Source organism: Callorhinus ursinus, unplaced genomic scaffold (assembly GCF_003265705.2).
Source record: "Callorhinus ursinus isolate GAN/ISIS: 27379988/994484 unplaced genomic scaffold, GSC_fseal_2.0 scaffold16, whole genome shotgun sequence".
In the NCBI taxonomy this organism is placed as follows: Eukaryota; Metazoa; Chordata; class Mammalia; order Carnivora; family Otariidae; genus Callorhinus; species Callorhinus ursinus.
In genome coordinates this window covers 17,698,674-17,723,253 of record NW_027397078.1, presented here as the reverse complement: position 1 = coordinate 17,723,253, position 24,580 = coordinate 17,698,674, and the positions used below count along the sequence as shown (strand labels likewise).

The 24,580-nt window shown below is 44.2% G+C and overlaps 1 protein-coding gene and 1 long non-coding RNA gene across 7 annotated transcripts in view; one reads left to right on the top strand and one right to left on the bottom strand.

The window, feature by feature from the left end:
• Positions 1-2,097, bottom strand: part of TAB3 (TGF-beta activated kinase 1 (MAP3K7) binding protein 3) — an 88,143-nt gene extending 86,046 nt beyond the window's left edge. For 5 of the 6 annotated variants that reach the window (XR_012381037.1, XM_073901942.1, XM_073901940.1 and 2 more), the window contains exon 1: positions 2,064-2,097. The gene's annotated coding sequence lies outside the window, so the exon portion shown is untranslated. The remainder of the gene's footprint in view (positions 1-2,063) is intronic. The other variant, XM_073901943.1, reaches the window with a different exon arrangement.
• A 16,878-nt stretch (positions 2,098-18,975) lies between these two features.
• Positions 18,976-24,580, top strand: part of LOC141374279 (uncharacterized) — a 40,803-nt gene continuing 35,198 nt past the window's right edge. The window contains exons 1-2 of the long non-coding RNA XR_012381040.1: positions 18,976-19,034; positions 22,971-23,148. This is a non-coding gene — a long non-coding RNA (uncharacterized lncRNA). The remainder of the gene's footprint in view (positions 19,035-22,970; positions 23,149-24,580) is intronic.

The following is a 24,580-nucleotide window of genomic DNA, read 5'->3' as shown; positions in this document are numbered from 1 at the left end:
TAGGTGGGTGGGTATGGGTGTGTATACCTTCTAGCTACGATAAAGCAAATTAAGACCCCTAGAAATAGGTGGCATTTTATTTTAGTAATATAATTTGAAAAACTATTCAGCACCAAAATAAACAAAATATTTGATCTTTGAATTACCCTGGGCATGCTGAAACTGGAGGCAAAGTTACTGAAAACATCTGAATTTCACATGGGTCACTACAGGCTACTAGGAATCCTTACTAATCAGCAGACTTCTGTTAAAATGTTACCTCTGGCTAGAAATGAACACATGAGAAAGAAAGAAAAAAAAAAAACAAAAAACCTTAAGATTATCTTCAATCAAGAACACTGAAATCTTTCAAGATTACCAAAAGAACTGAAAGGTTTCTTTGTAACAAAAATTTCCATTTTCATGAAATTTTTATCAGCACACACACTTATGCAGAGTATGGTAGAAAAAGCACATATTCTAAAATCAGACACACATGAGTTTGAGTTCTAGCTCTGCAATTTACCAGCTATATAACTTCCTCAGGAAAATTACTTAAGAATACTGGAGGTTAGTGTGGTTATCTGTACAGCAGGAATAAAACTACCTGCACAGGGTAGCTATGAGGATTAAATGCAAAGGTACATAACCCACCAAAACCAGTGCCTGAACATACTCAAGGTTAGCTCCCTTTGCTCCAACACAAACTGTACAGAATTTGCTAATGAAAAATCTGTATAACTGTCGAATCCATACGTGGAAGAAAATTCAGAGTGACAGAACACAAGTCCTGTCCAATGTAAAGATGAAAGTCATATATTTAGTATTTATCTTCACTAAAATCTTTCCTTTGATTAAACCAGTCACAGGCAAACGGGGGGGGGCGCGGAGGGGAGGCTAAAGTTGAAAAACTTCATATGACTTCATATGACATATAACATAATGCTAAATACGTATGTGTATTTGCTTGCACTCTTGACACCATCACAAAATTTACCATGAGTGATTATGCCCTTTAAAACACCGTGAAAAACTAAACTCTTATCTCAAAAACCTTTTCTTGATCGAAATATTTCTTCCTTCTTACAAATGTTTTGATATACGACTGGAAAGCATTTACAAGGCAAAGAAAAAAATAAATCCCTTCATTCTTCCAAAATGAAAAAGAGAGCAAAAGAAGCTACGTTTGTGAAATTGTTCTTTCCCATTCATTCTTGTTCTTTTACAAACCAGAAATATATACATCAGATGCCGAAATTACTGTCGGATTGACAAACGTCACTGAAGAACACATGGAATTGACAAGCTCTGGACCAAAGGTGACAAATGTCCTTAAGCAATTTAAATAAATTACGTTTCACTAAGGACAAAAATGCTTTTTATCAACCCTATGAACTTTCGACTTTATATGCAGCCTACTTTATAACCCACCTTGTCCTCCCCTCCCATCCCCCCAAATCCTGTTTTTATGCACTTTAATGAGCTGGCACACAGGACTAAACTACACAACTCCAACTGGGAATAACTCTAATCTGTCACTGGACCTGAGGACTGCTTGTGTGATCTTTGTTAAAAGAACGGAGACAACGTTTTCGCCTTACTCCACACCTGCCACCAATTTACAAACCCCGTATAGAACAATTACTATTACTACTAACCTTCCCCCACATCTCTCAACACCCTGAACAGACCCAACCTTGATGCTGATTAGTCCTCAGCCCCAAACGCCTTGCTGGGGGCTTGAAGCCCGTCCACCGAGGTTCACTCTCCGCAATGTTTAGGGTGCGGCGAGGAAGAACATCATCCCCACCATTCGAGGGGCGAGGGCCAACCGAGGCCCCCGGCCACTCCCTCTCTCCTCGGCCTCCCGGGGCGTCTGGGGCGGGCGCGCCAGGCCCTGCGCAGACCTCCGGCAGCCCCGCAGTTCCTAGTGTCCGCCGCAACCCCAGGCCGAGCCGAGTCCCCAGGACCCCCGCAGTAGCGCGCACGCCCACCGCCCGGGCGCTGGGTCACCGGGACTACCCCGGGGCCACCCCCGACGCCCAGGATCAGGCAGGTGCCGGGCCCTCCTCGGGGCCACTCACCCGGCAGCCGCTGCTCCCTGTCTGCCGCTGCCGCTGCCTTGCCTTCTCGCCCGCCGCTTGCTCCCGCGGGGGGGTCCGGGACGGCGCCGCTTCCCCGCCCGACCCCCCTCGGGTGCGCGCCGCGCGGGGACCGGATCCGGTGAGAGGAGCCGCCGCCGCTACCGCCGCGGCTGCTGCTGCCGCTGCCGCTGCCGCTGCCGCTGCCGCCGCCGCTACCGCCGCTGCCGCCGCCGCCGCCCCCTTTCCTTTCCTCCCTCCTCCCTCAGTGCGTCCCTCCCACCGAGGCCCGCCTCGTATTTCCTGGATCCGGTCTCGGCTAGAGCTTGGCAAGCGAACCGTGGGCTTTCCGGACTCCTGTCGGGCGCCGTCGCTCGCCAGGCACAAAGATGGCGCCGCCGGAGACTGCCGAAGGCGACGTCGCGAGACTTCCCCTCTCCCGCCCTCCCCAACACACACACCCCCACAGCAACTAGAAGGCGGGGGCCGACAGGAAAAGTGGTCAATTAGGGCAGCCTGAGCTGGCCTGAGAGCAAACGCTCCCGCTAAGCGAAAATGGGCGGTACCAATTACAGCGGAAGTTATTGCGCCTGCGCGGGGGCAGGGATTGACGCATGCCCAGAACGGCTCCTGAAGTAAGACCCAGTTCTCCGTGTTTTACCTGTTTCCTTCTAGAGGCGCGGGGCGGAGAAGGAGTGGGCGGAGGAACCAGAACTGAAACCCGGGAAAGGGTTGGGCAGGACTGGTTTAGAAAAGAGGGGCGTCCTCTAAGGCTTGGGTTATCCTTCTAGAGCCCGAACAGCTAATTTGGCGTCCCCGGGAGTCCTCCAACCCTTTTCTTCTCCCTGCTCTCCCGGTCACCGAGTATTCTTTGCGAAGTCTCAGCTGCCCTTTCATCCTGTTGTCAATTAGCGTTTTTCACTGAGAGCTCGCCGGCTGCTCGGAGCTGGGCTCGCTGCCTCCTGTTTCTCACGTCACCATCTAACTTTCTCTTTCATTTTGGCGCTACGTGAGCCTTCCAAATCGCATACTATTAACTGCTACCGTTCCTGTTTTATTTTCCTCACTGGGAAGATGAAATGAATTCATTCATTCAGACGTGTTGTCCATAGTTTCCTGTGTGCCAGTACTGAAGAAAGGGACGTGTACTCTGTCCTCAGATAGCTAGTGGCCTGGGAGGGCGATGAATGAGAAAAAAATAATGATGACAGTTGAGCAGAGTAAATTCTATGACGAAAATAAGTGCAGAGAGGAGTAGCAGGTACTGGGAGCAGGCTATCATTAAATACGTCAAAGAGAAAATTCTTGAGGCTACGTAGTCTCAGGCATAGGATTTAGTCCATTGAATCAGTCAGGGGAATGTCCGGAAACAAACCACCCGATTATTGTAACAGAATTTAATACAAAGAAATGATAATTAGATAACTGAAAATGCAAAAAGAGAACTCAGTATGTGGCAGAGATAGCGACTGTGCTCTGGTGGCATAGCAGCTACTATGGGCGGAGCTAGGGGGACCAAGGGAAGAGGTTGGGATTATTAAAATTTAGAGATCTAGAAGAGGAGCTGTGTGGAGCTGAAACTCAGACCTCTGAGGAGGGAACAGCCCCTACTGGTGCTGGTGTCTCTGATGGATCAGGGTTCAAGATGCTGTGTCTGCAAACTGGATCCAGCTGCTGCTATGGGAAGAAACGTGCACTGTCCTGAGAGCTACAATCTCCCTCTGACCTGGGAATGAGAAAGAGACACTACAGTGGAGCTGAACTTGACCCACATCCACCAGCAGAGCAGCTCCCCCGTGGAGAGCCACTCATTTTAGAAGCTGGATGTGGTCAGAAAGGGGGCCTTCCACTTCTGTCACCCACCCCACATAACGGGCACTGTCGTGTTAAAACACTGGTAAAAAACAAAAAACAAAAAAAAAAAACCTGTTTTGAGTTCAGGGTTTCATACCAAACAGAGCTGCCCCAGCCCACTCCCAAAGCCATGAGTGAGAAATAAATGTGCATTGCAGTACGCCCCTGAGACTTTCCCTTATTTGATGGCAAAAGTGTACTAATAACAGCAGCTCTGCTCCACAGAGTGAGCTCGAGTTTATCTTCTGTCTTCTTGCTCTGCCATCCCTAGAGTACTGTCCTGGCCTATTTGGTCTGGAATGGCTCAGTACCACAGCACATTCCAGTCATCAGGAAGGGGAAAATGTACCCATTTCCTTTAAGGGTACAACCCAGAAGTTGTTAACATCCTTTATGTTCATAACCTGTTCGCCAGAACTTATTCACATTAATGTATTTACCTGCAACGGAGACTGAGAAATGTATTCTTATTCTCAGCAGTCTCATACCTAGCTAAAAATTCCATGACTTTAGAGAAAAGGGTGGCTTGTTGGGAGGTGGTGGTGGGGAACCAGCAGCCTGATAAAATAATCAAAACTCAGAACTTGATTTATAGTTATTTCTTTTTTTTTAAGATTTTATTTATTTATTTGACAGAGAGAGAGAGACACAGCGAGAGAGGGAACACAAGCAGGGGGAGTGGGAGAGGGAGAGGGAGAAGCAGGCTTCCCGCTGAGCAGGGAGCCTGATGTGGGGCTCGATCCCAGGACCCTGGGATCATGACCTGAGCCGAAGGCAGATGCTTAACGACTGAGCCACCCAGGCACCCCGATTTGTAGTTACTTCTTGTCCTCTCTCCCAGTTGGGTTCTGCCACAAGTAAGGGGCTTAAAGTCAAAGAAGCGAGTATAATCCTCTTTCTGTTCCTTACACTTCCATTTCTCCTTCCCCATTTTTCTGACCACAGTTTCTTCTCCTCCAAGGATGAAGAGAGTGGGAATGGAGGTAGATAATTTCCTGCTTCACAGGTTACAGTCTTAAGATGATTTTGTCCTCTCTGGACACAGCAGATGCCTAAAATTGGCTTTCTCTGCTGGTTGCTTTTGGAGGTTCTTCTTAGGCTCCCACTGGGAAGATTTGTTAACACATCCTAGGACACATATGATGCTCTTTCCTCTATCGGGCTTCTCCTCAACCCCTGGTCTCTTTTACTTTCTGATGTTGCTAAAAGTCCTCTCTTGGTTGTCCGTGTCTTCTGTGTGACTGGCATCCAAATGCTCGCTCTCTGTGAGGTGAGCGTGATTCTTCAAGACCCTCCTCATGGCATAGTTCTTTGATACAGACTGTCCCTGTGGAATACCCACAGCTTCTTACTGCCAGGATCCCGTCACCCATTGGCAGGGCCTTTGGCAGGGCACAAGCAAGAGGCTCAGGCTTTTTTGCTTTCTGTGACCATCACTCGATCCATAGGAAACACACATATCCTTGCTATGCTGAGTAACAGATAGCCTGTCCTGTCATCGCTGCTCCAGCAAGCTTCCTGTCTTCAGAATTCTTCTGGCAAAAGGCAGCACTGTCTATGCTGATTCTGGTCTCCAAACTCCAAGGATATGTGTGGCCAGCTCTCCCTAAAATTCTCTGCTCCGGGGGCACCTGGGTGGCTGTCAGTTAAGTGTCTGCCTTCGGCTCAGGTCGTGATCCCGGGATCCTGGAATGGAGCCCCACCTGGGGTTCCCTGCTCAGCAGGAAGCCTGCTTCTCCCTCTCCCTCTGCCTGGGGCTCCCCCTTCTTGTGCTCTCTCTCTCTTTCTCTCTCTCTCTCTCTGACAAACAAATAAATAAAATCTTTAAAAAAAAAAGAAGTAAAATTCTCTGTCTCCCCTAAAATTCTCAGGTAGCTACAGTTCAATCAAGCAGCTGGAGTGTGATACATCTTCAAGACACTCCTAACTCAGCTCTCAGAGGTCCCCTCACTTTGGCTTTGCCTTCGCCAGTGGAAGAGAAAATCAGTAATAACAATAATCCCTGAGAGATAATAACTAATCAAAATCTCCCTTTTAGCCTTCTCTTATTTCAGCTGAAGGAAGTGTTTGGGTTATAGTTCTAGACCCAGTTTTGCTGCCTCTTGGTGAGCCTTTAGGGAAGGGCCTAAAGCTCTCTTTGGAATGTGATAGAACTTAACATGTATTTTCTTCAGCTGCATCAGATCCATCTATGTACATTTCAGATATTTTTGCCCTCACTTGTGTCAATAATCTATTGCCACGTAACAGAGCATTCCAAAACATAATGGTCTAAACTAATAACCATTTTATTTGTTCATTATACAGTAAGTCAGCAATTTAAGGATTTTTTTTTAAGATTGTATTTATTTATTTATTTGGCAGAGAGAGAGAGAGAGACAGCGAGAGAGGGACACAACCAGGGGGAGTGGGAGAGGGAGAAGCAGGCTTCCCGCAGAACAGGGAGCCCGATGCAAGGCTCGATCCCAGGTTCATGACCCTGGGATCATGACCTGAGCCGAAGGCAGATGCTTAAGGACTGAGCCACCCAGGCGCCCCTAAGGATTTTTTTAAAAAGATTTTATTTAAAATATTTTTATTTATTTGACAGAGAGAGAGAGAGCACAAGGGAGAAGCAGGCTCCCCGCTGAGCAGGGAGCCCGATGCAGGACTCATCCCAGGACCCCAGGATCATGACCTGAACCGAAGGCAGACGCTCAACTGACAGAGCTACCCAGGCGCCCCAATTTAAGGATTTTTTAATCTTTATTTACTTTTTTTTGTTTTTTGGTAATCTCTACACCCAACGTGGGCCTTAAATTTACAACCCAGAGATCAAGAGTCGCATATTCCACCGACTGAGTCAGCCAGGTACCCCAGTAGGTCAGCAGTTTAGATTGGCCTCAGCTGGGCTGCTCTTCTTCTGATCTCACCCAGGGTTACTCGTGGTCACAAGAATAGTGGCTCTTCATGGGACTAACAAGGCCCTCTCTCACCAAGTCACCCCAATTCCACATGGTATGGTCTAAAAGCTAAAAAGTTGTACTGACTTTGGCAGCATATATACCAAGAGCTAAAAAGTTAGTGGGCCGGGTGCCTGGGTGGCTCACTTGGTTAAGCGACTGCCTTCGGCTTAGGTCATGATCCTGGAGTCCCGGGATCGAGTCCCACATCGGGCTCCCTGCTCAGCGGGAAGTCTGCTTCTCCCTCTGACCCTCTTCCCTCTCGTGCTGTCTCTCACTCTCTCTCTCTCAAATAAATAAATAAAATCTTAAAAAAAAAAGTTAGTGGGCCTTTAATGGGCCAATTTCATTAAGCTGTCTGCTTCTGCGTGACAAAGCATAATTTGAGACCACTAGTTCTCATGGTCACGTGCAGCTCCTTTGCAGTAACACAGTCTGTTGGTTTTAGTCAACACTGTATGGGATACCATGTCAATGGATGACCATTTTGTAAACTCTTGAGTGGTAGTCCTGCTGGGGGACCTGTGGATAGGAAAGGCAAACTCACAACTAGAGTATGAATCAGTCCTGGAAAGAATGAATTGATGTCCCACAGTCACACCCACCCCATGTGGAAGAGATCCAAAGTAATCATTTTGCCCAAGTGACTGGCTTGTCGTCTCCTTGAGAAATGGTGCCTTACTGTGGCTCAGTATTGGTTTCTGCAGGTGGTGGGTTGGGTCAGTAGCAGCTAATTGAGCCTTAGCAAGAGGGAACCCTTGTTGGACCTGAAGAGTGAGCCTGGCTTCCATTGGCAGGATCCCTTCTTATGGAGCAAGCCTATGAGGAACCTTGTTGATGATGGACTACTTGGCTTGCTTGGTGCCAGGTAATCTGGATTTAGGATACCTGCTGTTTATAGGCATTTTCTGGGACCTTGAAGCTGATGGGATATTACAGTCCTCTTGTGAGAGGAGGAGGTCCCATGGGAGGCTAGGCTGGATTGCACCCCCTCCCTCTGGGAGAAAGGCAGGTCTCTGGTTCTAGTTAGCTTTTTGCCTGCAAACCAGCATCATAGTTTCTCAGAATCACTTTCAGACAAGTGTACTCTTTCTACTAAAATACTCTCTTTAAATTATGTTAATGTTCACTTCTGTGTAGACCCCTTGATTGATTTTTACCTTGTGATTTGGCGATTCTCAGTGGGAAAGAGGTTCCTCATAACCTAAATTGTTCCCTGTGTTCTACCTCCTATTTTGCTTCCCTCCTAACCTTCATTTAGCACTTGTCCCTGTACTGGCCAGTACCCTAAATAATGAGTGTGTCAAAGTGCTTTCTGAGCTTGCTGAAAGAAGTAAAGGCAGCCGATTCTAATCGTCCTTATCATAACCACAAGGAACAATGGGATTTAGCCCTCTTATATCAAGACATTTAAAGAAGAAAAATAAAATGATGAATTGAGTGCAAAGGACCAAGAAGGCAAAGACGCCAGTTGCCCAGCACCAGCACCCTTTCACCCCTCCTTCCAGGGCAGGGCACACTCATTGTCTCATGTTTCAGCATTCTCTGACTTGGGAGTTGTGATCTGGTGATGGATAATGGGATAGTGCTCTTTCTGGAACATGACTCATCTATACTCAGCAGCACTCTTTTTAGAACAAGCCAGAGAAATAGGATTGGTCTCAGGCCATCACCTGAACTGGATGGATACAGTACACCAATCTCAGCAACTCCAGCTGCTGGCCAGGATCAACCCTTTCACATCCCTCCCTTTCCTTGCTAGTCCACATTTGTAACCACCAGTGCCCCTATCCAGTGGTCACCTCCCTGCTGGTTCATCTCTACCAAGGCTGTCATCTCAGGAGTGGAAACCTATCTCTCTTAATATAGCTTAATCAAAATTGGTTCAATGTCTTTCTCTTGTTTAAAGTCAAAGGTTAATTAATAATTGGAATAAAAACATTTAGGGTTCCAGTTCTCTTGACCAGTACAAAGTAATCTCTAATCCCTGTTCCCCAAAATAGTACATTTCAAATAGAAAACATGCTCAGTATCTACTTCTAAATAAATTCACTGTAACTCTCATTGTATCTTTCCTTAATGCTACATAAGCTCAGCAATGCTCTGAGGGAATTGTAATGTACAGACTGCCAGTTGCCCACCTTCCTCAACTCTCAAGTTGAGAGAATCATAAATAGATTTATTTTTATTTATTTTATTTTTTTTAAATAGATTTATTTTAAAAATCTCTTCTCTGGGGACGCCTGGCTGGCTCAGTCAGTAGAGCATGCAACTTTTCATCTCAGGGATTGTGAGTTCGAGCCCTATGTTGGGCAGAGAGATTAGTTTGAAAAAAGAGTTTAGGGGTGCCTGGGTGGCTCAGTTGGTTAAGTGTCTGTCTTTGACTCAAATCATGATCTTGGAGTCCTGAGATCGAGCCCTGTGTCGGGCTCCCTGCTCAGCGGGGAGCCTGCTTCTCCCTCTCCCTCTGCCTGACATTCCCCCTGCTTGTGCTCTCTCTCTCTCTGTCAAATAAATGAATAAATAAAATCTTAAAAAAATGTTTAAAATAATTAAGCAAATAAATAAAAATCTCTTCTGTAATGAGCCAGCAATGTAGATTTGCACAGATACAGTGGTTGGGTAACAGTGCTGGGGGAAGACAGGAGAGGTAAACACCATTTATGGCTAAGCAGGTAGAAGAGAATGAGTGGGTAGGTGAATTAGGTAAAATTCTTATGAAGTGACCTTACTAAGATTACAGCAATGGTAGGGAGGATTTGTAGTGGATACTGCAGTAATCCACTGAGATCCCCTGTTCAGAGCAGTGCGCCTATCCCCAAGCTACTGGGGCTATTGATTCCTGACGGGTGACATCTAAAACTCACTGGGAATTGCCTTTGCTTCAGGGATCTGCCTCACAAAGGTTATGCACTTTCCCAGCGGGTGACCCACAGCCAATGACGGGCTGAGATGGAAATACAAAGACTTGGAATCCTTTCATTAATTTGGGATACTCTGAAGGACCATTCCAGCTTCAGAGCTCCATGTGAGATAGCCTGAAGTCTTAGTTGCATTGTCGTCATGGGTCAGTGTTTTCGTCCATCTCATTTTGTTTTCCTTCCTTACTGGTGTATTTCCTAAGGGAATATCTCAATAAACTTCCTGCGCTCAGTTATTCATCTCAAATCTCTCTCTCTCTCTCTTTTTTAAAAAGATTTTATTTATTTATTTGACAGAGAAAGACACAGCAAGAGAGGGAACACAAGCAGGGGGAGTGGGAGAGGGAGAAGCAGGTTTCCGGCCGAGCAGGGAGCCCGATGCGGGGCTCGATTCCAGGACCCTGGGATCATGACCTGAGCCGAAGGCAGATGCTTAATGACTGAGCCACCCAGGTGCCCCGAGCCTCATAATCCTTAAGCCACAGTAATTGGTTCAGGGGTGGTCAAGTGACTCAGGCAGAAAAACTCAGATGCACTAAGACTTTTGTGAGACATCCAGGGAAGACATTCTCACTTTTTCTAGAGGATGGAAGATCTGGAGTTACAACAGCATCTCATAACTATAGAGGGAACTCATCTAAAGAATGGTAACAACCTGGGGCGCTTGGGTGGCTCAGTCGTTAAGCATCTGCCTTCAGCTCAGGTCATGATCCCAAGGTCCTGGGATCGAGCCCCGCATCAGACTTCTTGCTCAGTGGGGAGCCTGCTTCTCCCTCTGCCTGTGTTATCTCTCTCTCTGTCAAGGAAATAAATAAAATCTTAAAAAAAAAAAAGAATGGTAACAACCCAAAGGAAATGAATTGAGAGATGAAGAACGAGAGAGAGAGAAAAAAAAGGAAGTAGGCTTGGGGATATCATTTGAACTCCTTATGTGTCTTGATGGGACACCTGGGTGGCTCACTCGGTTGAGAATCCAACTCCTGATTTTGGCTTAGGTCGTGATCTCAGAGTCATGGCATTGGACTCTGTGTTCAGCGTGGAGTCGGCTTGAGATTCTCTCTCTCCGTCTACCTCTGCCCCTTCCCCTGCTCATGCTCGCTTTCTCTCTAAATAAATAAATAAATAAATAAAATCTTTAAAATAATTTTAAAAATTAAAAAAAAATGCCAGCCCTATCCCCTATACCACTCAGTTACATGAACTAATACATTTTCTTTTCTGCATAAGCCTGTTTAAGGTAGATTTTCTGTTGCTTGCAAACAAAAGATTCTAAGCTGATATACCATGAGTGAATAAGAAATAAATAGTTGGAACACTCAAGACCATGACTGAGATGGGGAAGGCAAATTAACCGAGAATATTTATATTCTGTGTTAATAAAATGAATCCTATCCTTTCTTAATGCTTTCAACGTATAACTTCTGAAGACATAAGTGCTCTAGAAGCATCTGTTAAGTTAAAATGTAATTCTACAAAAGGAAACAAACCTGGAGAACTAAGGTGGCACAGTGAGTTTGTACAGAGGCAAGATTTAAACCCCTCCTCAGGAAATGTTAATGATTTATGGATTAATACAGTTTACAAAATATGGTAACTGAGAATCTTCTTTGCTCTTGGGAAGACAGGGCCAACCCCTCAAGACATATAAAGCAGTTTTTTTTTAAAGATTTATTTATTTATTTATTTATTTATTTATTTATTTGATAGAGACATAGTGAGAGAGGGAACACAAGCAGGGAGAGTTGGAGAGGGAGAAGCAGGCTTCCCACGGAGCAGGGAGCCCGAGGTGGGGCTCAATCCCAGGACCCTGGGACTATGACCTGAGCCAAAGGCAGATGCTTAATAACTAAGCCACCCAGGCACCCCATTTTTTAAAGATTTTATTTATTTACTTGAGAGAGAGAGCACAAGTAGGGGGAGTAGAAGGCAGAGGGAGAGGGAGAAGCAGACTCCCCACTGAGCAGAGAGCCTGACATGGGGCTCCATCCCAGGACCCTGGGATCACAACCTGAGCCGAAGGCAGATGCTTAACCCACTGAGCCACCCAGGTGCCCCATCAAGACATATAAACAATGGCTTCTGTTTTAGCCACTTTCTTTCCTGGATGGTCTTGAGGTCTTTCTGAACCACAGCATTTCCTTTTCATAGTAAACACGTGTAGGGGAGGAATGATTTTATTCTACTCTTCAAGCTTCTTCTTGTTGGCCTAGGAATTAAATTGACATAACACAGAGTTAATAGAAGAAAAGAAGTGAAGTTTAATTAGTGTCCATGGAGGACCAATAATAATATTGAGACCTCAAAAGAATGACCAAGGTAGGCAGTTTTCATACTTTTTTTTAAGGTTTATTTATTTAAGTAATTGCTACACCCGAGGTGGGGCTCGAACTCACGACCCCAAGATCAAGTCACACAATCTTCTAACTGAGCCAGCCAGATGCCCCAGTTTTTATGCTTTTTAAACAAAGAAACTATCAATTTGGGAGAAATTGATGGGACAAAGAAAACTTACATTTGGGAGTTTTTTTTTTAATTTAATTTTATTATATTCTGTTAGTCACCATACAACACCAGTTTTCGATGCAGTGATCCACAATTCATTGTTTGCGTATAACACCCAGTGCTCCATGCAGAACGTGCCCTCTTTAATACCCATCACCGGTCTAACCCATCCCCCCAGCCTCCTCCGCTCTAAAACCCTCAGTTTGTTTCTCAGAGTCTATAGTCTCTCTTGGAGTTTTAATTAATAAGGAATCCTCAACAGGTTTGGGCTGGGGTGGAAAATCAGTGAAAAAAACCAAGTTTGTTTAGACAGACTTCTTGGCTCTGAATTCCCTAGATCTGGTGATAAGGATGTCGCTTTACCTCCTGTTACAGGGAGGGGAATCTTTCACATGAGAAATTTACTTTCTGCTCTCTGACAACAAAAGTCAGGGTGTTCTTCTTGCCCTGGCTGTTTCTCAAGTAACTTTAATTCATAAAGCAAAAAAAAAAAATTTTAGGTAATCTGTACACCAACAAGGGGCTCGAACTCAGGACTCCGAGATCTAGAGTCACATGCTCTACTGACTGAGCTGGATAGGTGCCCCTTAAGTAACTTTAATTCAAAATAATCAATATGCCAAAGTGGCACATTTGGGGGCATGTGGCCTTGGGTACCACAGATGGACTAGTACAAAGAAACATTTGACAGATGAAAATTAAAGTTAAGAGAATTGCCCAAGGTAATAAGTAACTGGACCAGTCAATATGGGACTTTGATCCTCTCTTCCCAAATGTAATAACCTATCTGCCAGAAACAGCAAGTGCCATTTACTCATGTCTTAGGAATTCATTCATTGTTCAACATACATTTACTGTGTCAGATTCTGACGATATAGAGATGAATAAGACAAAGTCCTCGGCTTCAAGGTATTTCTAGTCTATTTGAGAAAAATGTCACATAAGCAAATAAGCATAATAGAATGAAGCAAATGAACCTATAGTTTATATCTTTGATGTTCTAGAACCTATGATCTAGAGGAAGTGTTTGGCATAGTGGACTCTGGGAAAAGTTACAAGGAGACAATTACCTGGGGAGAGTGTCCCCAAAGAGGTCATGTGTAAAATTCACAATGAAAATGAGTAAATATGTGTTCAGTTATTATAAATGAAATAATAAATATTCAAAATTAAAGTTTATCATTATTTCAATTTTACCAGGGAGAAATTATGTATGGTTTTTTAAAACTGTTTTTGGTATCTAAAAAGGTCATTTGTTTATTCTCAAATCTCATCCTCCCAATCATAGAGAAGTGATGTCACAAGAATTCTTAAACTTCTCATTCTGTAATCTTTTTTTTTAAAAGATTTTATTTATTTATTTATTTGTCAGAGAGAGAGAGAGTGTACAAGCAGGGGGAGCAGCAGGCAGAAGGAGAGGGAGAAGCAGGCTCCCCGCTGAGCAGGGAGGCAGATGCGGGGCTTGATCCCAGGACTCTGGGAACATGACCTGAGCCGAAGGCAGATGCTTAACTGACTGAGCCACGCATGCATCCCTCATTCTGTAATCTTCTGACCCACCATCATGAGTCTAGAGGTATGGGAGGGAACAGCCGGGAGATGATAAATCAGGGTGCACGAGAGTAGATCCTTGTTATATTGTGATTTATAATAAAAAATACATATTTGGTCTGTGTGCCCATTCCTGGCATAAAGATCCTAAAACCCTTGGAATCCCCAAGTCATAAGAGCTATGAAAGTGCCTTTTGTTATTCATAACAAGCTCCTTTCAACCACACCTGAGTTTGTGTCAACAAGGTAACTTTTGGAAAACCCCTAAGGATAGGAGCTGGTTGCCCAGGGAACCAACCTTGTAATTAAAGGGTTGGAACTTTCAGCCCACCCCCAAACCTCTGGGGAGGGGAGAGGGGCTGGAGATTGAATTAATCACCAATGGCCAATGATCTAATCAACCATGCCTATTTAATGAACCCTCCATAAAAACCCAAAAGGACAGGATTTAGAGAGCTTCTGGGTTGGTGAACATGCGGAGGTGCCATGTGGGTTGCCTTCCAGAGAGGTCATAGAAGCTCTATGCTTCTTCCCCCATACTGTGCCCTATACCTATCTTCCATCTGGCTGTTTCTGAGTTATAGCCTTTTATAAAAACCTCATAATCCAGTAAGTAAACTGTTTTCCTAAATTCTGTGAGCTGCTCTAGCAAATTAATTGAGCCCGAGAAGTGGATGATGGGAACCTCTGATCTCCAGCTGGTTGGACAGAAGCTCGGATGACAAGCTGGACCTGTGACTGGTGTCTCAAGGGTGGAAGGGGTAGTCCTGTGGGATTGAGCCCATAACCTGTGGGATCTGCTGCTATTTCCAGGCAGATGGCATCATTGATTAGAACTTAATCATATGATTACATCTAACTCCACATGCCCAAGGAATGGATTGTGGTGGACAGCTAGCAGACTCCACCACAAGAGTGTATGTAAAATCTTTTTGTAGATTTTGCTTACTTATTATATTAAACATTTTCCATATTTCTTCATAGCTTTTATTATTGTAGTAGATTTTATTATTGTTAAAAAATATTTGCTGCCCAGGACACCTGGGTGGCTCAGTCGGTTAAGCATCTGCCTTCAGCTCAGGTCATGATCCTGGGGTCCTGGGATCGAGGCCCGCATCGGGCTGGCTCCTTGCTCAGCGGGGAGCCTGCTTCTCCCTCTGCCCCTCCTGCTTGTGTTTTTTTCTCTCTCTCTGACAAATAAATAAAATCTTAAAAAAAAAAAAGAAGAAAAGAAGATTGCTCTTATTCCCAAAAGGGGTGTTTGTCTGTAATTAAGTCAGGTTCCAGCAAAAACCCACAAAAACCACTCTAGTATGTTTGACAGAGGGAAAATAAAACAGGAAATTGACTTTACAAATAATGGAGAAGCTGAAAAGCCAATGGGTGAATTAACTCAAAGATTGGCAAGAGCAGAAAGATGCCGCCACCCCTAGGGATGGAGGGACACTTGGATATAAGGTCATGTTACCAAAGCTCAGAAACCAGGGCCATCTGAAGAGAACTAGAACCACAGCTAGGTAGGCGTGGCCAGAACTGTCCAGTAGTAGTTTGAGCCATCAAGGGAGGTTTGTTCTAGCAAAGCTGAATCCATGGAAGAGATGGTATAAGAAGCAGAAAGAGAGAGGGAGAAAAGTACTTTGTTTTTCTTGCTCTCTAATCTTCTGCAGATATTGTCCACTGTGCAAAACAACCCAGAAGTCAGAGAATAAAGGAACCTGGGAAATTTGGTTTCCTATGATACAGTATAGAGCAAGAGAAGGGCAGTGTGATATCTGAGAGCAAATCAGGCAGTAATGAATGAGTAAACAACTTTATTAGTCTCCAGCATTACATGTTGTCATCATTATAAATGTTGTTTTGGCAATATTGTTTAGTAGTTGAAGTACTGACTAAAATCAGACATGCCTGGGTTTGAAATCCTGCTCTAAATATTTCCTAATTATGTGACCTTGGGTGAGTTGCTTAAACTCTTCAAGTCTGAGTTCTTCATATATAAAATGTTGTAAAGATGAAATGACCTAAAACACTTAGCATAGTGCCAAGTGTGAAATAAGTCCTCAATAAGCACTAGCTAATATAATTACTAGGTGCAACATGAAATCTCTAGATTAGTTTAATTTTTCACTCGTTTGATGTCTATAGAGGGTCAACATTTTCTAAGTGATTTTCCTTTACCATATATATTTCCTCAAGTATCAGTCAACTGTTCATTCTCTTAACTATAGGGTTTAAGCGTCTTTCTCACAAATTTGAATGACTTTCTTTTTTTTTTTAAAGATTTTATTTATTTATTTGAGAGAGAGAGAATGAGAGAGAGAGAAAGCACGTGGGGGGGAGGGTCAGAGGGAGAAGCAGACTCCCTGCCGAGCAGGGAACCCGATGCGGGTACTCGATCCCGGGACTCCAGGATCATGACCTGAGCCGAAGGCAGTCGCTTAACCAACTGAGCCACCCAGGTGCCCTTGAATGACTTTCTTAACATGGTAAAGTTATTAATTCTTTGTCACATTTTACATTTCATATGGCTTGAAGCTACAAAAGTTATCATTCTGACACAAAGCTGAAAAATACTCCATTCCAGGGCGCCTGGGTGGCTCAGTTGGTTAAGCGACTGCCTTCGGCTCAGGTCATGATCCTGGAGTCCCGGGATCGAGTACCCGCATCGGGTTCCCTGCTCGGCAGGGAGTCTGCTTCTCCCTCTGACCCTCCCCCCCACGTGCTTTCTCTCTCTCTCATTCTCTCTCTCTCAAATAAATAAATAAAATCTTTGAAAAAAAAAGAAAAATACTCCATTCTGGGTTTCTAGAACTAGATTATGATACATAATTATCTGTTAATAAGTTAATAAGTTTGGCTGTGTGTAACAGATAAATAAAATCTCTTCTGTCAAAGTCTAGGCTAGTATGGTGCTTTCTAGTACCAAGAAACCAGACTCCTTCTATCTTGTTCTGCCATCTATAGAATGCTGCCACAGCCTCCTGACCCCAGAGGGCTCTCTACCACCTCCATACTCCAACTAACAGGAAGAAGGAGAGGGGTAGACTTGCCTTCCCTTTAAGGGCATCACCTGAAAGTTGCATACCGCATGCCATCTCACGTCCCATTGGCCAGAACTTAGTTTCATGAGCACATCTAATTGTAAGGAAGACTGGGAAATGAAGTTCTTATTTTAGGGGGTTACATATTCAGCTCAAAATTCTATTATGATACAAGGGGCAAGTAGATTTGGGGGGAAACTCTTGGCCCCTGTTGTTCTGATTTTCTGGACACACAAACATCTGTGTACCCTTCTTCCCACACCAGAACATACCCATTGCTAAGGGAGAGAACTCCCCGGTATAATCCCATTGCTACCGAAGGGGAGCAGACTATGCCACCTTAAAATAGGCCTCTTTGTCATATTGATCATCTTGAGAGTTAGTTATTTTTAAGAAACTGCAGATAACAGGAGAAGCTCTGAAACCTAGTAGAGGTTACCCTTTTGTAAGAGACATTTACCTTTAAGGGCGCCTGGGCCGCTCAGTGGGTTAAGTGTCTGCCTTTAGCCCAGGTTGTGATCCCAGGGTCCTGGGATTGAGCCCCGCATCTGGCTCCCTACTCAGTGGAGAGCCTGCTTCTTCCTCTCCTTCTGCCCCCCCCCCCCCCCCCCGCCCCGTGCTCTCTGTCAAATAAATAAAATCTTTGAAAAAAGAGAGAGAGAGACATTTACCCTTATAAGAGAAATCTCTGTGAGCATGGTTCCCTCTGTCCCAGGATGAGGAGGATGACTAAAACCAGAAACTCTTTGGTACCTCGGTGGCTCAGATGTTTAAGTGTTTCATTTGACTCAGGTCATGATCCCAGAGTCCTGGGATCGAGCCCCGTGTCGGGCTCCCTGCTCAACGCCTCCTTCTTCCTCCACTTCTCCCTCTGCTCATTCTCTCTCTCTCAAATAAAGAAAAAATCTTTAGGAAAATGAAATAAAACCAGAAACTCTTATCAATGGAGAAGGTAAAGACTTCAATCTGCCTAACAACCTTACCCTCGTTTACTGTTTTCCCTGTCACCTCCCATAAATGGCATCCCCTTTCCCCCAACGTCTTTCTTTTATCTTTATCTGAAGGTATTTAAGGGGGTGGCTTGGGCCATTTCAGGGAGTAATTCAGTCTCCCTGGGTCTCTCCCATGTGTGCAGGAGGTATACATGTTATTAAACTTTGTTTGTTTTTCTCCCATTAATCTCTCTTTTATTATAGCGGGGGGTCTCAGCCAGGAACCGAGAAGAGTCGAGAGAGAGAATGATTTTTCCTTTCCTACGCTTGCATGCATTTCAAAGTTCAGGATCTCTGAGGGATGTGTGATATCCCCTCTGTGAGGTTCAAATGTATCTTCTTGTGATCCTGCAATCTGTAAAAAAGACAAGTGATGCGCGCCCTCCACAACCTCACGGTAGAGTAGGAGTGGGGTGATCACGGACGCGGTGCTACTGGAAATTCCAGACCAACGGGGCAACCCTCGGCAGCGGTCAGTTCCTGGCGATTATGGAGTCCCACTGGCTTGGAAATGCAAAAGCTCCTTGTCCTCGAACTGGATCAAATTCCTCAGTTAGCCCATCTGATAGCCCTTAGCTCTGCTTCCTTAAAGAAAACCCTTGTCCATTGTCCTCTCTGGCCCTCCAGAAGGTTCATTTCCATTGATTGTTTATGGCCACATTCACCCTGGGCCTCTCTTGGGGATGGGTCCGCTTTCACCGTCCGTTCTTTGCTGAGCAGTTTGGGGGCCTCAACATAGCCTGAAGGTGGAGGGGAGCGGAATTTGCCACCCCAAAACACGCCTCTGCGGCCGTAAGGATTATTTGGGACTGATTATTTTTAAGAAACTGCAGACTGGGGAGAAGCTCAGAACACGGAATAGAAGTTGCACTTCTGTGAGAGACATTTACAGGTCTTAGGGGAATCTGCATTTGTAAGGGTGGTTCCCCCCTGGTTCCAGGAAGAGGTGGTTGACTCTAAATCTCTAGAAACTGCCAAGGAGGGAGAAGGCAGGGATTTAAATCTGCATAACAACTACACCCTTGTTTACCGTGCCTGGCCCGGTAGCCTCCCAGAACAGACTCCCCACCCCCAACATATTTTGTCTTTTGCTGAAGCCGGTATTTAAAGTGGTGGCTGGAGCCGTTTCGGGGAGTTACTCACTTTTCCTGGGTCTCTGCCATGTATACAGGAGGTATGTATGTCATTAAACTTGTTTGTCTTTCTCCTATTAAATCTGGGTTTTATTATGGGGGAGGGGGGTCTCAGCCTAGAACCTCAAAGGATAAAGGGAAAACTATTTTTCCTTTCCTGTGCAGGATCTCATCATCACAGGCATTTGCAAACCTGCCTTTTGGTTTCTTTGGTTTTCAAATTCTCTCTAACATTTAATAAGCTTCTGGTCTGTTTGCTGCTTGTCAATTACATATAGCAGAAACGATCCCAGGGGGTCAGCCTCAGGGCAATAAGAGTCCGTCTGGGCCATGAACTCCTCCGGAGGAAGGAGGCAGGAAGCAGCAGGGCCTAGGGGTTGAAGGGCTCACAGACCCCGGGAACCTGACCGAGATGTGCAACCCCCCAAGACTCTGTCCCATGCCCTGCACCCCTGCGTGCCCTCCTGCAGCTGCTCTAGTTCCGCAGAAGATGGGCAGCTAGTGGTGGCGATTTGTACACCCCCCCCGCCCCCCCACGTCTGACTAGCTCTGGTTGGGTCCATCCCCCTGCAGAATGTTGCTAAAAGAGCAGCAAGATGCAGCAGACACTGTTCAACATTATAAATGTTTCTTATTTACCCTAATGCTATTCTTCTGCAGCTTGTGAGCTGCTTTCCAAGATCTGGTTGACCTTTGTTAATGCTGTGCCTAGCTGAAATTTCTATTTCCTTAGAAGAAAGCAAAAATGGATGTTGGGACAACTAGCACTCTCTGCCACAAATGCCTATTGATTCAGACAGGTTCTTAATTCCACTCCATAAAGTGAGTCAGCAGCTTGTAGGAGGCATGGGGCCAGTGAAATAGAAAACTGGCTCCCTCAGATAGCCAGCCATATCGTGCAGTGTCCTAGGACTCACTATGAAAAAGGAAACCCAGACAGCCCCAGCACCCCCACCCCCCAAAATTGCAGCTAAACTTTTTCTAGTTTTGATATGATGGATATAAATGCTCAAAGATGGTGTTATAACTAGCAGTAAGGCTGATTTTCTGGGCCCTGTCAAAAACTTGACTTTCAAAGTCTCATAAAACAGCTACGCAATGACTTTAGAAACTCAAGGTGGGAAAACCCATGTACTGTTAGAATTTTTCAATAGGGTTGTCAGATTAAGTTACTTCTGCAGTTCTTTTATTCTCTTTTAGATACATTGAATGTGGATCTGTAGCTTGTAATATAGTTTAAATACTTCATGATGTTTCCTCCCTTCTTACAGTGTAAAATAAACCTTTACAGAGAATGAAAAATGAATGATTGTCACAAAGAGATTTTTCTTTCTCTTCTCAGCATGTTCATTTTCTCTATATGTCATTTTCTTGATGTTCATTTCATGTAATAAATCTACTCCAGATTCCTTCATCTCTAGCACTAAAGATAGCTTTGTTAGTTTGCACACTGTCAAAATACAAATTAAATCCCAATTTTATTTGAGAATGGAGCCGACGACTATTCTAAACAGAAGTTCCAGAACAAAGTCAAGAGACTTTGAGAAGTTTGTATCATTATAGTTATTTATACTGCTGTGAAATGTAAGGGACTTTGATGTATTTTGTTCACTGCTATATGGCTGGTACCTAGACCAGTAGTTGGTGGACACTCAATAAATATTTATTGGGCTAATAAGTTAATGGATTTTTCTTTTTCATCATCCTAAAATACATTGGGAAACATTTAACCAAAGTCTTTGGAGTAGAATTGGATCTTTTTGATTCCTTACAAGGAGAAGACATGGTGGGATTATATAATTCAGACTATTAAAATTCATGAAATCATTCAGACTGGGTGAGAAGATATTTAACCTCAATTTGATGTCTCTAAATATTCATACCAGGAGAGAGGAGGAGGGGCACAAATTGTGTCCCCCGGGAACAGGATTCTGTGATACAGTGTCTCAGATGTGTGTCTCTGGTGGGGGATAATAGCTGAGAAGACACTGACCCAAGTGATTGGCAACATAATATTGAAATAAATATTTTCAAGTGCTCTTCATGTAGTCTTCTGGTCTCACAACAAATTTGAGAGTGGTTTCTATTACTCTTCTCATTTTACAAATGTAGAAATTGAGCTTCCAGGATAGAACCTGTCCAAAGTCCCACAGCTGATGATTGGAAGAGCCCCAGCTTCAAGGTCACCTTGGATAAGAAGTCCTGCTTTTGTTCCATTGGCATTCAGCTTCTCTGCAGTTCTCTCTGCCCCTCACTCCTTTCTGCAGCCTATCTCCCTTCTTGTTACGGTTATTGTACTAATGTAATGTCATGAGCTCTGAGTTAATAAAGGCTTCTTTTCTGGTGTCCAAAACAATGCATAATATTTGCTGGTTCTTCAAGGAGGAGATAATGATGACTGGAACCAAAGTCCCAGAATTCTCCACAAGCAACTTGTCATATTACAGATTTCTGGGAGAGCTATTTTAGTAGGAGCTCTACTATGGACTGAAGATTTGTGCCCTCCCCCCATTTATATGTTGAAGCCCTATATTTGGAGAGGCTTTTGAGAGGAGGTTGGGTTAGATGAGGTCCTGAGTAGGGCCCTCATGATGGGATTAGTGGCTTTATCAGGGCAAGAAGAGAGATAGATCCCTTTTGGTCTCTATGCACTTGCCCCAAGGAAGGGCCATGTGAGGACATAGAATTTGGCCACCTGCAGTCCAACAAGAGCGCTCTCACAAGGAACTGAATTGGCGGGCACCTTGATCTTGGACTTCTCACCAAAATTGTGAGCAAATAAATTTCTGCTGTATAAATCACCTAGCCTATGGAATTTTTCTGTGGCGGCCCAAGCAGGCTAATATACACTCCGTGGTGCTTTGTCCCCCATACCTCCATGTGGACGTCTTGACCCAGGTGAGGCAAATTACAGCACTAATGTTGGGTGAGCACTGGTTTTGCCTAGACTAGAAACTGGCCTCAAGGGCCTTTCCTGTGTTCTTTTTCCTGAGCCTGAATCTAGTTTCCGCTCAGTCTTCTAAGGTGATGGAAGTGGGGATGGGGAGCTTCTTTCTAGCTGAGGGGGCAGTGAGAATAAGAAGGAATGTGGCCTATTTGTCATCAGTTCCCAAAAGAGGCCAAGAATAAGAATCTTAAAAAAGCATCCATTCCAGAGAATCTCTACACATGGCTTGTATAGTCCTCTAACTTCCCAGCTAATCCTGGAAACAGGTCATTGAATTCAGACTTTTCTTCTTTGGTGATGTAGGTTTTTACTGCTATAACTTTCCCTCTAAGCACTGTTTTAGGTGCATCTTGCAGATTCTAATATGTCATATTTCATTTTCATACAGTTAAAAATACCTTCTAGGGGCGCCTGGGTGGCCCAGATGGTTGGGCGTCTGCCTTCGGCTCAGGTCATGGTCTCAGGGTCCTGGGATCGAGCCCCGCGTTCTCCCTCTCCCTCTACCGTTCCCCCTGCTTGGGCTCTCTTGCTCTCTCTGTCAAATGGATAGATGGAATCTTTAAAAAAAAAAAAATACCTTCTAATTTTTCTACATTTCTGCTTTGTCCATGAATTAAAAGTTGTGTCATTTGGGAATTTTCCAGAGATCTTTCTGTTTGATTTCTAATTTAATTCCCATTGTGGTCCTATAACACACTTTGCATGATTTGAATCCTTTTTAATTTATTGAGACTTACTTTCTGGCCCACACTGTGATTTATCTTGGTAGATAATTCCACGTATATTTGAAAAGACTGTGTATTCTGCTCTTGGTGGATGGAATATTTAATAGATGTTAATTGGGTCATGTGAATTGATAAGTGCTTACCTCTCCATATACTTGCTGATTTTCTGTTTACTTGTTCTATTAATTATTGAGAGGGGGATATTTAAATATCTGACTAATTATGGTACTCTCTACTTTTCAGTTCTATCAGTTTTTGCTTCAGGTTTTTTTTTTTTTTAAGATTTATTCACTTATTTATTTTAGAGAAAGAGAGAGCAGGAGCGGATGGAGGGGCAGAGAGAGAGAGACAATCCTGAGCAGACTTGTGCTGAGCGTTGAGTCAGACACGGGGATCCATCCCACGACTCTGAGACCATGACCTGAGCGGAAATCAAGAGTTGGCTGCTCAACCGACCGAGCCACGCAGGTGCCCCTGCTTCAGGTATTTTAAAGTAGTGTTAATAAGTTCATAAACATTTATGATTGATATACTATGATGAATTGACTGCTCTATCATTAGGAAATGATCCTCTTTATCCCTGGTATTATTTTTTGCTCTGAAATCTAATTTGAATTTGATATTAATATAACCACTCCAGCTTTATTTTGATTAGTGTTAGTATGGTATATAGTTTCCCATGCTTTCACTTTTAACCTGTATGCATTTTTTTAAAAAGATTTATTTATTTTAGAGAGGGGGTAGGGCAGAGGGAGAGGGAGAGAGAGAAGTTCTGTACATATTTAGTTTGTATTTTAAACTTAATGAAATTCGTGTATGTGTTGACACATGTATATATTTCATAAAGGTTATGTATATGTATTGGAGATTGTGACAGAAAATCTTACTACTGATGAGGTAAACAATCAAAAAAGGCATAGAAACTGTGGCTTTAAGGGCAGTGTGAACGAGTGACCAATCCTTTTTTACACGAGAACGGAAATAGGATGGGAGGGAACGACAGGGCCTAGATATCACGCAACTCTAGTTGACTGGCTCCCCTTGGATCATGTAGGTGAATGGTGCTCCCCACAGTTGCGTTAAGCTACGGCTTTTGCCAGAGAATCCATTTGGAGGGAAGAATTAGAGTCACATGTGGAAAAGGCTGAGAGGCACCTCTTTCCAAGAGGACATAAGGCCAAGCAAACTGTCCTAATGCACGTTGTTGCCCATGTAGGTGAGGAAAAATACTTTCACTTCCATTCCTTCTATGTTCTTGGCTGAGGAGCCCCCACCCCCCACAAAGAAAAGACAGATTAATGGGAGAAAAAGAGAAGTTTAGTAATATGTATATCTCCTGTATACATGGGAGAGACCCAGGAAAACTGAGTAACTCCCCCAAATGACCTAAGCTGCCACCTTAAATACCGTCTCCAGCTGAAGACAAAAGAAGATGGGACTCCTGGCTGGCTTAGTTAGTAAAGCATGTGACTTTTGATCTTGGGGTCATGAGTTCAAGCCCCACGTTGTGGGGAGAGTTTCCTTAAAAAAGAAAAGATGTTGGGGCATGTTGGGGCTTGGAGTCCATTATGGGAGGTTACCAGAAAAGCACAATAAACAAGGTTATGGTTGTTCTACAGATTTTAAGTCCTTGCCTTCTCCATTGATATGTTTCTAGAGATTTAGAGTCATTCTCCCCTCCTCCCCCATCCAGAGAGGGAGACACCCTGACAGATGGAGATTTCCCTTATAAATGTAAATGTCTCTTACAAAAGGGCGACTTCTGGGGGGCCCCAGGCTGGTTCTCTCAGTCGAACTCCTGATCGGTGGAACATGTGACTGTTGATCGAGGGGTGGTGAGTTTGATAGCCTCATGTTGGCTGTAGAGATTACTTCAAAATAAAATCTTTTAAAAACAAAACAAAACAAAAGGGCA